Raw genomic sequence first — 18421 nt, 5'->3', positions numbered from 1 at the left:
CGCTTTTAACGCAACTCTTTGAGTGCTGAATACTTCTACTAGAGCAGGGTACTATCACTAACATTTATAGTGAGTAGCTATAAGCATTCTGTGTTGAAACTAATGAGGAGTTATGAAAGGTAATCTAACTATGGGATCTAAGACAAGGTAGCTAGAAAAGTTACAGGAAAAAACCAAGTTACAAGAAAAAAAAGACTGTTGTTGCTTTCACAGTCTTTCAGAACTGGCATGCTGTATGCAAACATTTGAGAAATTATAATAAAGAGTTTTAAGGAGACACTTCCATTGGAAGAAAAGAAGTCAATATGTGGAAAATGTTTACTACTTAGGAGAAGCTGTTTAAAAATATTTAGATTTATATCTATATTGATATCTGTTTCTATAGCTAAGCTTCCAAGTCATTAAGAATGTAGAATTCACGGGTCTTTTTTGGATTGAAAAAGAAGAAGGGTGAATAACTTGAAGCAAGGAGGGAATATAAGATAACAAATTAGCAGGGCAATATAATCTGGGTAAGATTTTATAGACTTAAAATGGTCCTTTGAGAAATATCCCAGGGTACAGAAAGGGTCACTGAGTGCTTCTTGGGATTGGGCTATCCCATAGGGTAGTCTAATATGTTCTGATAGCCCTATGTAATCCATATTTGCATCATTATTCTACTGAATTCCAAATGCCTTAAAATTCTAATCACGCCATGGCATCCTAGGAGTCTGAGTGCTATGCTTTGCTGTCTGCGTTGCAGATGTGATTTAACTCTGATTACCTAGATTTGTCAGTGAATTTAGGCCCAGTAGCATTTAAGATAGTAACTGCCTGCGGATATTTGACTGAGTATTAGAGAGTATTGTCCCTGATGGCAATAGCTCAGTAATTTGAAATGTTGTGAAAGCTTACATCTGGTTGAAGTAGAAGGTCATTTCATGTGAGAGTAGCACTGTCACGTGTCTGCATTATCCACACATTTGGTTACTGAAAGACTAATATATGCAAGCCCAGCCCAGGGTGGTATGCAATGGTAAGTCAAAGGATGAGGAGGAGCTAAATCATGAAAGAATCCTGATATTCACTTGGACACATGACTGCCTAGAGTAGTCTACATTTTCCATGTAAAGGATGGAATGAAAGGGAAAATGGTGTATGCAACTTTAGGAAATTTTCCCTGGATACAGGAATGCTCTTCTCTTCCTCCTTCTTCCCTTTCGTCCTTGCTCTTGCAAGGTAGGTGTGATTGCTGGAACTGAAATTAGCAACAGTGGCCACAGATGGCTGAGCAAGAAGACAAAGTGTCTATTTCAGTTTGGAATGCTTTTGAGGGCCATACCTGCACTAGACCACCTACCTCTAGATTTTCATTTGAAAAAGAAACAAATTTGTCTTGTTTAGGTCACTGCTACTTTTTGTTTCTGTTGCTTGAAGCCAAATTGAATCTTAACTAATATAGTATGTATGCATCATTTAAAAAATTATTTTTGCTTATCAACTTTTTCCCACTAACTATTGATTTCATTCTGATAAGGGGGCTTTTATTGAGTATGAAAAAAGTAAGATTACTTTGAATATGTAAACATTACATACCCTCTCCCCTTTTATAGCAATTATGGCTGAGATGTATATCATTATACAAAATCCTTGTCCATATCTCTGCTTTTTTCTGTAGAAGAGATATCTATACATAGAAACACTGGATTTAGTGGCATATATATTCTATAAAGCAGTTGTTTCATATTGTCAGCTTCCTTTCTGGAGCAATTGTGTCACTGTATATTACTAGCATGGAGGCATGCCTGTCTCAACACACTTTCGTTAGAGTTTAGTAATAGAGCACTGTTGCTATTTCAGTTAATTTTATGGTAAAAACATGAAACATGATAGATCTTCTAAATGGATATATTTTTATGTATTAGATTTCTATAGGCAGAACATATTTCCTTGCATTTATTGGCCATTTGTATTTATTCTGTGAACAGATGGTTTTAAGGTCTTTTCTAAACTTCCATTCTGTGGGGATCTTAGTATATTTCTTATTGATTTGAAAGGGTCTTTGGTCTAAAAATTTCAATTAGTCATTTAAATGTTTTAATTCTCTTTATCTTATTTGATTAGATAATCACCTTTTTTTCATTTTTAGAGCCCTTTTCCCTTTGGTAAAAATTATTTTTTTTCAATTTTAATGGTGCTGAAGCCTACAGTGCCATCTTTCTAAAAAACCACTCTAGTTTGCACAGAGTTACATCATATGATAGTATCTGCGCTCAAACATCATCTGTATGATGTCTTCTCCTTGAGAAGAAGGTGTTAAATATATGTAACATAGGTGTTAAATACAGTAGCTAAGAGGACACAGAATTTATTTTATTTTTATGGAAGCTTCACCTTAGAAGAACATTGGCAAGAGTCATGGATTTCCTGGCAATGAAGTGGGATGTTTTATGTCTTAAATCAGATATAGAAGACTATGTCCATGAGATTAAAAATGACTTGGAAGCATGAAGTTTGAGATTAAAATATAAGCAGCTGCCTTAAATAATGTTGCCTTGATATTTGATTAAGTTATATAAACAATTAACCTATTCTCTTTCTTTCATTGCTTTTCTTTACTCATTGGTTATTTTTATTCACACCCCCCCGATTTTTGGTTCTTTCTCCCTCATTATTGTCTTTGTAATTTTGCTTATTTGTGGTCAACTCCTCCGTGGTGAACACTTCCAATTACTTATTTAACTGACTATGCTTAGTTTTCAGTTAATATTTCATTTATATAGATACACATATATGTATATCTATGTGTGTACATATGTGTGTATAAATATACATGTAAAACTTTTACTTTGAAATTTCATTTTCCTGCATCCCTCCAGACCTCTGTTGTGTTAAAGATGATTCTAAAAACTGATCTATAGCTACTATTTATTTAATATTCTCATGCTACCACTAATAATCTTTAATATCTATATAGTCATTATATATTTTTATCGATCTAAATAAATATTAAATATGTATTTAATGTTTCTGATGCTACCACTAATAATCTTTAATATCTATACTTGTCATTATATATATTATTACAATGTTATTTTTATTACTTGGTTGTTTTATTATACTTAATACAACCATTAAGCATTTGAGAAATGAATTGAGTAACTTCCATTTTTCCTCCTTTACAAATAAGAGCCTCTTGTCACAATTGGCTAGAGTTTACTCTTTCCAAAACTATTTAAGTAACAAGCGGCTCCAGATGTCAATTTGTATTTTCTTTAAGTACCCAGGGGAGTTCATGGATGTCCTGTATTAGGCAAATTCAAGTAGCATAACTTCAGCTTGTGAACATCTAGTTGGTCAGAATTCAGCAATATCATTAAATCTCCCTTCCCACCCCCAATTTTTTTTAAAGGACTAACTATGCGCAAAGGACTGTAGATATAATCTTTCCTTATACAGATGATTAAAACTAGCAATTTGCATTCAAGAAAATCTGTAATCTGAAGAAGCAAATGGACAAACCATTAATGATTAAAAAGGAACAAGGAAAAAGGCAGAATAAAATAGGTGTTAGAGAAGAGATGTTATCAAAATGTTACAGGGTATCATGAAAGGAGTGATTTTTGGGGAAGGAGTCTTGGTGAGAAGAGGCTTCTTGGAGAACGTTGGATTGGAGTTGAGCTTTAAAGAATGAATGACATTTTAACTGTCACTTTGTGTTGGGTATGTTTTTAATTCTAATGAGATTTCAGGTTCTTCAGATATGCTAGGATTGATGTTACCTCTTAAAGAGCTCCTAGAAGTCGTTAGGTCATTCTAAATGTATACAATGAAATACAATTTGGGAAATTTAGCTACGGATGTAATGTGCTTGTTGAATGAATATGATAAATCTTAATGATTTGAGTGTACTGGTATAGAAAATAACATCTTAGCCATTTGAAATCACATTTTAGAGCAGGAAAAGACCTTACAAATTATGTACTCAACAGTCTCCTTTACAAAGAAGGCACCAAAAGGTTCAGCAATTGACCAAGGCCACTCATTTAACTTGACCAGACTTTTCCTCTGTCAGAAGGCATGGTTTTGGAATCCGCACCTTTCTGTATCCATTATGGTAATTTCCATTGATGATGTGAAATAAGATAATTGAATCTCCACGATTGTTCATCAGACAGGGATACTTTAAACCGTGCAATGAACTTGCAGGTCGAGTTAAGTTTGAAGGAACATAAAATTGACCAAAGGCAGGAAACATTTTCAGACTCGGTACTTGCATAATGAAAATACGGAATAATCCGCACCTGAAAAAATGAGACACTGGCAGGACTTTCAAGCTGATGTTTACTCACCTAGGGTGGAGTGGGAGAGGAAGACAAGAAGAGAAAGGGGGGAGGGAGGTGATGGAGAGTGGGAGGGGGAGAGAGGGAGGGAGGGACAGAGGAGGAAGTGGAGGAGAGAGAGAGAGAAAGAATGAGAGAGAGAGAGAGAGAGAGAGAGAGAGAGAGCGCGAGCGCCGAGGCGGGCCTCGAAGCCACTGGAGAGGTACCCTTTGTCTGACAAACCCTGAAAGGGAAGCCTCTAGTAGCAGCCCTCCCGTTCCCACCTCCAAGCGTTTGCCGAACTGCTAGGTGGAGCCCGCGCCGCGGAGCCCACGAGCACTCCATATCCGGGTTTTGCCGGCCACCCCTTTCCCTGGCGCGAGCCCCCTCCCCGGCTCTCGGAGCTCTCGCCGCTGGCCCGCCCGACCGCTGCTCATTCTGGCCTCCGCTCCGGCCCCGGCTGCGCCTACCCCGCGCGCAGGCTGCACGGCCCCCGCGCGCCCGCGCTCTGACCCGCTGTCTGCGCGTCGCCCCCCTCGCCTGCTGGCCCGGCACCGCTCGCTCCAGTTCCCAGGAGCGGGGATGCAGATGCTGCAGCTGGTCGGGGTGGGCGCCGCCGCCGCCGCCGCCGCTGCTGGTTTTTCTCGGACTGCTCGTTGCCTCCGCTCCGGCAGCTGCTGCCGCCGCCGCCGCCGCCTGTGACTCGCCCCCTCCCCTTTCTTTCTTCTCTTTTTGCCTTGGTCCTCTTCCTACGGGTGTGCGCGCGCGCGGGTTGCACGGTTTGCTTTGGCAGGAGCTCGCTCGTGTGTGCGCGTGTGTGAGTGTGCGTGTCTGGAGAGCGCCAGTGCCTCGCTCGCTCTTGGGGAGTCAAAGAAGAGAAAGAACCGAAGAGACAGCGGCGGCGGCGCGGAGCCCGGGGCCGCGCGATGAAGCTCCCACATGCCCGCAGCTGCCCGGCCCGGCCGGCGAGCTAATCATCCACCCCACGGGCTCGGGGCTCGCCGGCCCCCGGGACGCAGCCCTCGGCGGCCGGGCGCCCGCTCTGTCCGCGCGCCCCCTCCGTGCACCGGGGAAGGAGTTTGTGTGGCTCTCGCTCCGGCTGTCCGCGGAGGTTGCGGGCTTGAGAGGGGACCCTCGGCTGGGAGAGAACCTCGGGAGGACGAAGAGGAGGACGGTTTGGCGGAGAAGCCACCCCTGGCCCTCGCGGCTCCCCCTACCTATTCCATCGCTCCCGCTCCGAGGCGGAAAGGGGAGGACGTGGAAGAAGAAAAAGAAAGAGAAGGGGGGTGGGGTGGGAGAACTGGATATAAAGATCGGCTGGGGGGATGGTGGAAGATTTTTGGTCTCTTCGGCAGCGTCTTTTCTTAAGCGGCGGCGGCAGCAGCAGCAGCAAGAGGAGGAGAAGCAGCCCCAGCTATGACTGCCGCATGTTAATAGCTGCCGCTGGGTCCCTCGGCTGCTGCTGGAGACAGAGCCTGACTCCGAAGTTGTGCAACTGTGGACTGGGAGAGACATTTGAACCCTCTTTTCTTTTCGCTCCGCTTTTGCCCCCTTGGGGTGTGTGAAGCGAGGAACGTAAAGGAAGGCGAGCATTTGGCTCTCTTTTTCCTTCCCCTTTCTCCGTGGCTGTGTAGCGGAAGAAAGGTAAGAGAGACTTTTTGTTGTTGTTTCCTTGACTGGGGTCTCCACCCTCCTGCTGCTTTCTCTGCGCTTCGATTCTCGTTATTTGCCGCGTGTGGTTGGGGGTGTCTGCACAGGGGCCGGCCGGTCTTTTGCCCCGGGCTCAATGGCTGGATTGTGGAAACTGCACCCGCCTTCAGGTTGTTGAGCAACTGATGGGACGATCTCAGGGACCGGCGTTTACGAAAGGTAATTTATTCTTCGCACTCTTCATAATAGGGGTCGCCCTGGCCGGGCGCAGGCGGCGGCATCCACCGGGCGGGCAACAAGAGGGGGTGCGGGGTGCATGCACACTCGCCCTTCCACTCACACACTCGCCCTCACACACACACACTCATCCGGTCGTGGTGCGGGGCGGGAAGGGAACCTCCTGGCTGGTGGGCGCTCGGGTCTGGCGCGGGTTGGAGTTTTTTCCAGCCATTGGGCGATTTGACCGGCCGAGGGGAGTGAGGGGGATAAGAGACTGGGCGCATTCGCAGCTGCACACGCTGGGGAATAGGAACAGTTCCCACCCCGTTAATTTTCCCTCTCCTCTCACCCCAGTGCCATCCCCTGGTGGGGGCAGAAAGCGGACAGGAGGGCGACTTTTCTCCGTCAGGCTGGAACTGGTGCCGCTGGAGGCGGGAGCGGGCTGGAGGACGGACAGGGTCTGGGTGAGAAGCTGGGCTCTGGGAAGATGGAAAATGCAGGGTGCCGAGCCCGGCGCGATTCTCCCTCAACGCTTGCCTGGAGCATCCTTGGCCCCTTTTGCCCAGGTCGCGCCCCTGAGTCTTGGAGTCGCGCTGCCTCCCCGCGCCCTGCCTGTTGTGTCTCCTTCACGGCAGTTTGGTTTAGACCTGCGTGCCCAGGCTTTGTTAGGCGGTTTTGGCTGGAGAAAGCTGCCACTTTCGTGGGTGGCCCGGGCTGCGCTGTGCTGGTAGTGGGCACTGGGCGGGGGGCGGCGGTGTTGCACGAATCCGGGCGGCCGTGGCGCCGGGGCGGGGTGGGCAGAGCATTGGTGGTCGCGGTTGGCGGGTTACAGGTAGGAGAGAAGGCACCTCGGCGCTTCTCTGAGGAGAAGGGAAGGCTCCAGGCTGCAGCGCAGCGTCTGAGCTGCCGCGACCCAGCCTCCGGTCCCACGTCGGAGCTCAGAAGCTTAGGGTGCCAGGCCCCCAGCACTATAGGTGGGTGTGTGTGTGTCTGTGTGTGTGTGTGTGGTGTGTAGGGGTGGGGGCGACCTCCTCAACCAGCGTTACTTGGCGGTGGAGTCAGCGTTTGAGCGTGTGCGCATTTTTGCGCCCCAGGGACGGCAGAGAGATATTTGCGGGGATGCCGGAGCTGCTGCTGCTGCAGCTGAGCTTGCTTATTGAAATCGCCTGGGATCCTCTTAACTGGAAAATCTGGTTTGAGGAGGCCACGGGGGCCCCCGCAGGGTGGCGAGGAAACCTTGCCGTGTCCCCTTCCCCTGGAGAGGCGCAGCTCGGCGACATGCGTGCGGCGCGTGAGAGTCGCTGGTGCAGCGCTCGATGCACCCCAGAATGGCCCTGATGAGAACCTCATAGGGTAGTCATCTCTCCAGCAGGTTGAAGTAATCGAGTCCAGCCAGCGTAACTCCTGGTCCCTGGAATTCTCTGGCCACTTTCCTACCTCTGATAGAAACATGCGCTGCTTTTATTTATGGCCAGAGATATCACAGCAGTTGGGAGAACTCGAGGCTTGCGAGCCACCTCCAGGGTGTCTCCTCCCTGTGTCTGCGTGTGATCCCTGCCTGCGGTAGTTAGAGCACATTGTAAACAACGGTGTAAGCACTCCTGCCACAGTCTCCTTTAGAGTCTAACCTGCTGTCGTCTGTTGTGTTTACTTTCCTGGTTGTATTACTCATTAGGAAGTATAAGGCTTCTTGCACCTCTGATTTTACATCCTTCCAGCCAGCTGCTGGGGAAATGAGGAGACGCATAGACTCTGGCAGGAAGGAAAAATTGCCTTCTGTGTTTTGCTCTGAAGTAAATAGGCAGTCTGCTAATTTTAGTGTCATATGGGCTTTCATCACTAGTTAAAGAATGTCATCGTAGAATCTGCAAAGAAACACTTCTTTAGCATTTTTTCATTTGGAGACTTTCCTATATTTCCCTATGAGAATAAACAGAGTTTGGTAAGATTTCTTTTGTATATTTTTCCATCTGTAATGATTCTAAATGATCTGGACTTCTGGCGCCCAATTTATCTGCATGTGGATTACAAATAGGATAGAATTCTCAGCTCTTTTATAATCACCAAAATAGGATACCAGATAATTTGTATAGGAGTTAAGAGGATATTTGTGTGTTGAATTATCTCTCAGCTTTGTTTCACCCAATCTTTTTTTTTTTTTGTAACCAAAGCAAGGGTAAAGACTGTACATAGATAAACACAGTTTATAAAGTGTTACTTTTGCAAGTGAAACTGCTTTTTACTTTCAATAATTAAAATGTATTAAATTCCTTAGGTCTAGATTAGCTCTGACTGCTTTGGTGTTTGTTGCAAATACTTGTGTTCTATTTTGTTTTAAAAAGTATAGGGCTGTTAATGGAACAGTGTACTTTATTTTTAGGTACAATAATTTCTGGATATCTTCATTATTTTTTAAAGACCTTGACCTCTTGAAAAAGCATAGATTGCAAAAGACACTGAATCACTGATGTCTGACTTTAAGTTATATTTTTATGAGAGATATTGCTAATGGCCATCACCCTAATAGAAAACTTAGAAAATTTTGATTTAATTCATGAGAATCTAGCTTCACGTATTTGTTTCATTTCTAGATGATACGTATTAAAGTCTTTATACTTGCAAATATTTCTGAGGATTAAAGAATACTTGTCCTCCCATTTTCGAAGATCTAATCACAATGATTCCCAGTCCTTACATTATAAGATTTGATCATATCTGTTCTTTGTTTCCTAGCAGCATGTGTTCCCTAGCAGTCATACATTCCACAGGTCCTGATGTCATTAGAACTGTGTGTGTCAGTGTATTGTGCTGTCTTTAGCTGAAGGTGAATGTGTCAGAGTATTTGAATGCCATTCCATAGCTCTTCCTTATCACTAAGTATTCAGTAACCTGATCTATTTGTGTATATGGTTGACGAGACTATTTCTACAAAATCAGGGTAGGAGGAATGATTAACACAAAGTTTTATATGAACTATTAATTTTTTTTTTTTAGATAGAGATGTTAGGCTGCATCAGGCATCCCCGGCCTGAAGAGTGATAAGCCAGTATGTGATTTGCCTGATGGGTAAATGCTTTTGATATCTCATTTTTGGTTGCTTGGTGTGATTATCCTTCAGACTGAGAGTGCTCCTCAAAAATATGAATGGAAAGTCTTTCAGAAATGATTTTCTTAATCATGATCTTCTTAACATTTTGCAGATTTAAATACTCTTTTCCACAGGGAATAATAGCAAGTATGGCACTTACTGGCTGCAGCTACTGTGGCTGGCATTGTTTCTACTAATTAGGAAAGGCAGATTTTTTTTATGAATTTGATTTACCATTGATTCCTTTGTGAGCTATAGCCAAGGAAATCATAAATAGTAGATTAAAAAGACTATAAAGTCATGAGGATTGAAGTTAGTCAAATAATATGATGCAAAACTGAATTGTTTTTCAGATTGGATTTGGATCACTTTAAGTGTTGGTTGAAACTCTCTTTGAAAAGGACTGCCAAGTAGAAGTGACAGTTACTGTTAGAAGTGGGGAGTTTTGGCCCAGAAATCAGCAAGGAAAACTGATTGCGATTTTCATATTTAGGATCAAACAGTGATTTTAAGAAATGCTGTGCAGCCTTAATTTAGCATGGTGTGAATGGCTAGAGTAGTTGGAATTTAAAAAGGATGATCTGTCCTTAAGTTTTGCAAATGGCTATTTTGCCTTCTCTTTCCTAGATTTGCATTATATTCAAAATATGCATTTGCTCACTTTGGGAGGAACCCTAAAGAATACGGCTGTATTGTAATTTATTATTTGTTTGCCCACAGGACATATTTACACTTAGATTATTATATTTATGTCTTCTTATTTCATGCAAATGCATTTCTTTATAGAATAACCAATTTTATAATTAAATAAAAAGTAAAACTTGCAAGTATGAGTAAGGTCCTCCTGACATTTTTCCTTGGTTATCTTTCTGTGTTTTGTCGGGTAGGGTAGGGTGAAGGCTAGGGAGTTGTTGATCAATGGAGAGAAAAATCCAGATTTTTCATTCATTGTAATACATTGTGAGAGTGTAGCGTGAGCATGCTTGTAAATAGCATTTATGCATCTAAGGTGTGCAAGTTTTTCCCCAAATCTTGAATGTCATTACTCTGATCTGAGTGTCAGCATGGTCCAATAAAATTAACTCTACTGCTGCATAAGAAACCAGGTGTAACTTTTTTCTTAGAATTGTGACATGTGCTTATGGATTCATAAGCACAAAATGTAAAAGAGAAAATAGCTGTCCTACTTGAAATTAATTGAACTTCTTTATTTATTTTGAGGGGTGGATAAAAGGGGAGCGTTTCTATATTTGCTCATAATAGGTTCTATAGACCTTGATAAATCATGTCTTCCTTATGTCTTATTGACACTTAAAACAGGAACTTAGTTTCAATTTTAATGAATGTCTTCATAAAAGTGATTACAAATAGGTGTTAAAAGAAGTGAAAATTTGGTCCATATTATTCAAGAATTTAAATGGAATATTGTGGATGGTAATCCTACTTATTTTGAAAACTATTTTTGGGATGGAAAAATAAATCATCCAACTGAATGTTTCTGCCTGGCAAAACTTCCATGTCAGTTACTTTGTAAAGCAAACAATGCTCTTTTATCAGTGTTTTCAAAGTGTCCTCTGGGGAACCCTGGGGATCTCTGACACCCTTTCAGAGGAAATATGAAAAGAAAACATTTTTATAATAATGCTAAGACATTATTTGCCTTTCACTCATATTCTTTAACACGTGTTCAGTGGAGTTTTCCAGAAGGTATATGATATGTGATGACATCATTGCTCTGATGGCATATGTCATATGTTCTTATGTATTCTCAAGTTTTAGAATTTTCCCAGTTTATCAATACTTGAATGGTGACAGTTACAGATATCATAATCAAAAGTCACTTTAGAGGCTGAGTGCAGTGGCTCACACCTCTAATCCTAGCACTTTGGGAGGCTGAGGTGGGCAGATCACTTGAGGTAAGGAGTTTGAGACCAACCTGACCAACATGGTGAAACCCTGTCTCTACTAAAAATACAAAAATTAGCCGGGCATGGTGGTACATGCCTGTAGTCCCAGCTATTCGGGAGGCTTGAAGCAGGAGAATCGCTGGAACCCAGGAGGTAGAGGTTGCAGTGAGCCAAGATCGTGTCACTGCACTCCAGCCTGATCCACAGACCAAGACTGTGTCTCAAAAATAAATAAATAAAATAAAATAAAATAAAAACATGAAGTCACTTTAGGTCATTTATTATTATTATTATTATTTTTATTATTATTATTATTATACTTTTAAATTCTGGAATACATGTGCAGATGTGCAGGTTTGTTACACAGGTATACACGTGCCATGGTGGTTTGCTGCACCCATCAACCCATCATCTACATTAGGTATTTCTCCTAATGCTATCCCTCCCCTAGCCTCCACCCTGCAGCAGGCCCAGGTGTATGATGTTCCCCTCCCTGTGTCCATGTGTTCTCATTATTCAACTCCCACTTATGAGTGAGAACATGTAGTGTTTGGTTTTCTGTTCCTGTGTTAGTTTGCTGAGAATGATGGTTTTCAGCTTCATCCATGTCCCTGCAAAGGACATGAACTCATCCCTCTTTATGGCTGCATAGTATTCCATGGTGTATATGTGCCACATTTTCTTTATCCAGTCTATCATTGATTGGCATTTGGGTTGGTTCCAAGTCTTTGCTATTGTGAAGAGTGCCACAGGAAACATACATGTGCATGTGTCTTTATAGTAGAATGATTTATAATCCTGTGGGTATATACCCAGTAATGAGATTGCTGGGTCAAATGGTACTGCTAGTTGTAGATCCTTGAGGAATCACGACACCATCTTCCACAATGGTTGAACTAATTTACACTCCCACCAACAGTGTAAAAGCATTCCTATTTCTCCATATCCTCTCCAGCACCTATTGTTTTCTGACTTTTTAATGATCGTCATTCTAACTGTCATGAGATGGTCTCTCATTGTGGTTTTGATTTGCATTTCTCTAATGTAGGTCATTAATTTTTAAGAGTATAAAAGAGTCCTGGGCCAGAAAGTCTGAGAATGGCTCAGGTAGATTTTTCTGAAATCTGCCTCCTTGTGCTCTAAAATGCCATCCATCCAGCCACATAAAGAGCCATGTAGGATGAGAAAATGATTAGATGTCCAACCTGTAAAAAAATAGGCAGGTTGCATATAGTTGTTAATTATTTGGCATTTTCATTATTCTATTTCCAAATAATCCAGTGTAGAAAACTTGTTTTTAGATTTTTTGTCCCCATTTAGTGAAATGGAAACTTTAAAGCAGCAGATATGCAGCCTGATCTGCTGACTGCTCTTGGGAAGGCTACAAAGGAGTCAAGGGGAGAATATCTAGATCTAGGCCCTAGATCAAGATATTTTGATATCTAGAAAGGCAGAGTGGTGTAGAGATGAACAGAAAGGGACTCTGGAGTGTGTTTGCCTAGGTTGAATAAGCTATTGGATTTGTGTCAAGATACCTGATCTCTCTATGCTTTAATTTCCTGGTATTTTTAATGGATTTAACAATTGTACCAAATTCACAGAAGATTATGAAGATTTAATTGGTAAATCTATGCAGAGTCCTTAAAACAGTTCCTGGTGCATAATAATAACATAATTGTTTGCTGCTATTATGATTACTATCATCATCATTATTATTGGGTCTCATGAGAGTCCTAGGAAACTTTAATCAATTCCCCATGTGATTCAGATACATAATTATATTTCACACCATTACAGAGCATGTCTTAAAATGTTAGTAAATTTTAAAATTTCATATAAAAGATAATCGACTTTATTTTACTCTCACACTTTAGAACTCATGAAGGGTTATTAGCATTTTTTAGAGGAAGAATTAATAAAACACCTTTGTTAGCTTGAGCTAAGTTTGAAGTTTGATAGTGAATGTGAATGCCCAATTAAAACTAGATTTCAAAGACCCCAATTGAATATTTATATATCTTGGGAATTATTAGAGAGGAAGTCACTTTTCTGAAGTGATATCAAGATGACTCACTATACTCTTAATCTGTTAATCACTATCTAAGCACCACAACAAGCCATTTTCAGTGCAAAGGATCCTTGGGGTAATTATATACTGTAGTTCAGTCTGTTTGTGAGTGGTCATATGTCTAGTGAAAGAAGCTATACATTCCGATTACCTTTACTAGATACTAAAGTTTAATTGGAGAACTGTGTAATACTTTTAAATGAGACTTTGGCAACTATTTGAAAACTTTAAGTTATAGATGTATTTATAAGTTATATACATTTTGGGGGTATATTCTATGGCTAATTTCTGACCCAGCCTATCACTATGAAATTAGTGCTATAGCACTTATTTCCTTCCAGAACTTTGGTCAATTCTGATTTAGTGTTGTAGAAATTAAATTATACTCCATAGATAGGCATAGCTGGGCAGTGTTTTTAATTATGAGCTTCTCAGAAATGGTCTTTGGACTGAGAGTCACTTGAATACAACCCCAAATGTGCAAGTTTCTAGCTCTGTCATCTCTATCTGCAAAATAGAGATAATAAAGTTTACATTGCTGGTTTGAGTAGAGTAATAGGAAGTAAATATAAAAGTACCTGGTGGAGTGAATATTTCATGCATAGTACCTTTTGTTATTAGTCATAGTATTATTAGAAATGTCCTTGAGTACCATTATTAAGAAAACTTAGCTAAATCAAATATCATTTTCTTAATTGAAGAGTTCTTGATGAGCTAGGAAAATCAATAGCATTTTCTTAAGTAGTTGAGAAAGGTTCAAGTCTTGTATTTATCTTTACTATGTTCTTTCCCTCTGTCCTTTTTTAACCTTTTAAGTACTTATTTCTGAGCTCTTCTTCATCTTAAAATGTTATGCTCTGCTACTAATTCTCCATCAAAAATTATAATCCTGACAGAAAAATATTTTTGACATCCACCAAATACTGTGTCCGAAGATTGACTTTAAATTAGGTATAAAATGAAAGCAACAATTTAAGATGTTTTAAATTAAATGCCCTATTATCTTTTCACATGTCAATCATTCTTTAAGCTTTAACTGCATCAGAATTTTCTATAATTCTGTAACCATATCAAGTCATCATAAACGTCGAAGATATCAGGATTTTCATATTTTTAAAAGATTTATAATCCCAGATTTTAAGTCTCATAAGAATGCCACAAATGAGATAAACCTATAAAATTCAGATCCCAAAATTGCTTTAAAGACTAAAACTTTTGAAAGGCTCATAAATGAGTTGAAATTTTAGAATTGACATATGTATTTCGGTTACAGTGCCAATAAGAGAAGTTATTAAAATGTGTGACTTTTACTATAATTATCCAGCATGTATACTGAAAAGGAAAGGATATGATATAGTAGGTGGTAAAAATGAATGAAAAAGTAAACTGCACATTGGACTGGACAACTGGCTTGCTAAATTGTACCAGAATTAGGTGTTTTAAATATGACTCAAGGAATTGAAAGCCAAGTAGAAATGACACCCCCTCCTGTTTGATCAGCTTGTGTTGGTGTTTACGCATCCCGCAGAGGCAGAGTGTGTTACTATTCAGGACAGCCCCAGTGGCTCCACAGTAGCCTGAGCCTGTGAGAATAGAGGAGAGACTCAAGCCCAGTTTTTGATGTTCTGCTTGGGTGGGTAACCTGAATACTAAAATGCATTCCATTGACGCTGACCCTGTAAGAGGGTTTTCAACAGTCTCCTGTTTTGTTTTGATTTGGTTTGTTTCCCCCCTTCCCCGTTTCCTTTTTCTCAAACTCTTCCAAAGACTTTTGAATAAAAGGAAATGGTCCTGACTGATGGTCATCTTTTTGTATGAGATTTTGTTTCTGGCAAGAATGGAAGGGTTCAACTGGTTTTCATTAACACCTTTTGTTTTTTCAAATTTTCAGTGTTCTTGATTTGTCAATGGCTTATGGTTGTTGTTTGAACCTTGACTCAGAATACTGATCATGACTTCAAGGCGTGGACAAAGAATCTATTGAGAAATCATTTTCTGTTAACACAAGGCATGTGTGTATCTATAGCCTTTATTTATATTGGCTTTAAATGTTCGGTTGATGTTGTCTAAGGAGTTTTAATTATATTATTAACTGTAGTTGACTTTGGAGGAAGAGCTAGGCAGCCATTTAAAAAAATTATATACAATCATCTTTTGAGGTTTAGGCAATTTCAATTAGTTTTCACTTTGATTCTTAACAATTTTTATGTATGATATTTAAATATTATTTTACAGTCATTCTAAAATGGTGCAATTTTATGATAGTATCTAAGTTATATGTACTTCAATTTAACTTAAAATATTTAATAGAATGGGTGTTTTCACTATTTCTCTTTTAATTGCAAAGACACCTCCAGCTAGCTTTCTGCTGAACTGATTAATTTATTGGGAAGTTATTGTGTTTCTCACCTAAAGATTCTTGGGAAAGAGTGAAGTTTTACTTAGGTATCAGAAAAAATTGGATACCTCTAGGCTTCTGCCTCAGTTCCATGCCCCTACCCAGCCTACCAGTTTTCTTTTTCTCTGACTGCTGGATTCATTCCCTTTCCCCACAGTTTAAATTAAGTACTCAGACTTATACTGATCTACTGTCATCAGGTTGGTGGAGGCAGTAAGAATATTGCAGTTCCTCTGTGGACGAATGGATAGTTAGCTTGAAGAAGAAAAGGCTCAATTAAGAGAGGGATGTTGTTCACACAAAAAGAAAGAGGTGCTGATAGTATCTGAATAGTTATTTAATAACTGGGACAAGTCAGGTGTTAGAGGAATTGGTTAGGAAAATCATTGAAAATGGGTTTACCCTTTTCCTGTAAGAGGCCAGAGTGATCTTAGAAAATGGTTCCTTACTCACTTCACCAACAAAACCCAACAAAATTATGCAAATCAAGGGGTTCAAATCTTCAGGTTCATTTCAAGAGCACCCAAGTTATCTATAAAACTGCTCAAGACATCTAGGCTCTGTATATATGAGGAGCCACCAAATATCTGAAAGATGTCCCTTTACAGAAGCAGTGTGCCATTTCTATCCTACAGTGGTAGAGCCACTGTACAATGACAATGTACAATGCCAGATGGGAGAGCTGGACACAGGTTTGCTGGCACAAAGAGAGCTGGATTTTTTCCTGCACGTGCTTAAAAATGCAGAGAATAATGCTGATCTTCAAGGTTTAAATATAGACCATCTAGGCATTGAGTACATTCAGATGAACAAAATCCCCAAGATGTGACATCTGATAGTGCTCATGGTTGAATTAACCCATGTATGAGCTTTGCTGGTCACATTACTGAAAAAGAACAAATTGTTCCAAAACCAGAAGTGGAGATTGCACAGAAGAAAAAGTTATGCCAGAAGAAACTGAAGAAAAAAAACTTATGGCATAGGAACAAATACAGCATAAAATAAATGCAAATAGAAGTAAAACCAGAAAAAGTGAGTTTGTAGATATGTATCCATCCATCTGTTTGAGACATCTAATTATTTTACACTTGCTGTGTACTCATTATATCATTCTTCCGATGAGAATATATGTTTATTCAAGTAAACCTTCTGTTTAGAGGCAGAGTATTCAAAACTGTATCAAGTAGGATATTTCAGATAATTGAGCATGGATAACTTTATAGTTGCCTAAAGCATCCAAAGAAAATATACTTCAGTGTATCCAGTCGTATTTTTCAAATGATAGACATCTAATATGGGCTCATTATTACCAAAACCAGAGACTGAATATTAATGCTGACACTTGAACAGCTGAGGTGCCTTAAAGCTATTATATGTATTGTTTGGAATACTCCTAAATGTATTATTTTACTTTTCATGTATTCAAAAAAGAAAGTTATGTTGAGTTTTCATTTTCATTTGAGAGTACCAAGTCAATATAAGTAGTAACATATGAAGATAATTTGGAAGAATTTTTAAAGGTTAGTAGAAGGCCTAATTAGCAGAAATCTTATGTACAATGACCTTCCTCACTATTGCAAATCCTCAAAGAAGAAGGAGCACTAAAAATTAGTATGCTGTCAACATTTTTTTTAATGATTTGATGTTATTAAGCAAACTTTTGCGAGTATTTCTTTTTCTGGTGCGTTTGATTAAATGTGTGATCTTATCTTGGTGAAATAGCCTGCTGGGCTGCAGACAGTAGTGTTCAGAAATGAAATTTGCTTAGAGCCTCTGAACAGACATTTATTCAATGAGACCTTTCTTGAATAATAGATGATAGTGAGATAACAATGGTATGTGTATGTGTGTTTTCTTCCTTGAATTTAGGGGATGTTGAGCTAGAGCAACAACAACAACAGAAGTAATGGGGTATGAAAGAAAGCATTAGATTTATATATGAGAAATTAACCTACTTTATTACAAATGAATGAACAGTCTGTATGAGGGACTCATAGCATCAATGTCAGAGGACACTGTGTTAGTCCATATGTTTTATTTTAGCAGTCCTTCTATGTTAATTCCTTGCCGGCTACTCTCTTTTGGCTTAGTAGAGGTTACTCTGGAATGAATTTTTCCTCCACATACATCATTTGTGCGTGCTTTTTCCATTCTACTTGGGTGCTGGTAATGGCTGAATTTTGATTCCCAATCTTTCTTCCTAGTATAGATAATTGTACATTCTGAAGATCATATTTAAATTTTTTTTCTGATTATAGTACATGCTTACGTTGAACACTTTTAAAATACAGAGATACATAAAGTTAAAAGTGAAATCACTCAACATAACATAACATACTGGCATACCACTGTGTTCACAGAGATTATGTCATACTTAATTTTTGCTTTGATTATCTGCATCTGTATTGTGTGTGTTTAATGGAAATGAGATTAAACCATATATAGTTTGTATAATTATCTCCAATTTCTCAATGCCATTATTTTTTGAAAGCATTAAGTATCATAAAATATTCCATAATGTAGACATACTATGATTTATTTAAACATTTACTTATTCATGTGGGTTGTCATTTGTTGCTAGAATAAGTGGTGTCACCATGAATATCCAAGTGCTGAAAGCTTGGCCTGTTCTCTAATTTTTTTCTCCAGTACAGATTCCTTGAAGTATAATTACTGGATCAAAGAGTAAATAATCCTTTGACTTTTTCTACTTGGTTACAGATCCAGATGCATCATTGCCTTCTGTATAACTGGTCCTCTGAAAGTTTTGGAAACTCTTTCTTAAGA

At 39.8% G+C, this 18421-nt stretch overlaps 1 protein-coding gene across 30 annotated transcripts in view; it reads left to right on the top strand.

Moving 5' to 3' along the window:
- Positions 1 to 4739: 4739 nt before the first annotated feature.
- ADGRL3 (adhesion G protein-coupled receptor L3) overlaps positions 4740 to 18421 on the top strand; it is an 861253-nt gene continuing 847571 nt past the window's right edge. For 24 of the 30 annotated variants that reach the window (XM_055111492.2, XM_057302096.2, XM_055111507.2 and 21 more), the window contains exon 1: positions 5724 to 6173. The gene's annotated coding sequence lies outside the window, so the exon portion shown is untranslated. Of the gene's footprint in view, positions 6174 to 6527; positions 6638 to 6979; positions 7148 to 18421 lie in introns of those variants that run through there. The other 6 variants (XM_057302095.2, XM_057302097.2, XM_034958747.4 and 3 more) reach the window with 4 other exon arrangements.

Source organism: Pan paniscus, chromosome 3 (assembly GCF_029289425.2).
Source record: "Pan paniscus chromosome 3, NHGRI_mPanPan1-v2.0_pri, whole genome shotgun sequence".
Classification (NCBI taxonomy): domain Eukaryota; kingdom Metazoa; phylum Chordata; class Mammalia; order Primates; family Hominidae; genus Pan; species Pan paniscus.
Note: the sequence above shows the minus strand (reverse complement) of the source record. Positions and strands in the feature narration are given on the sequence as shown.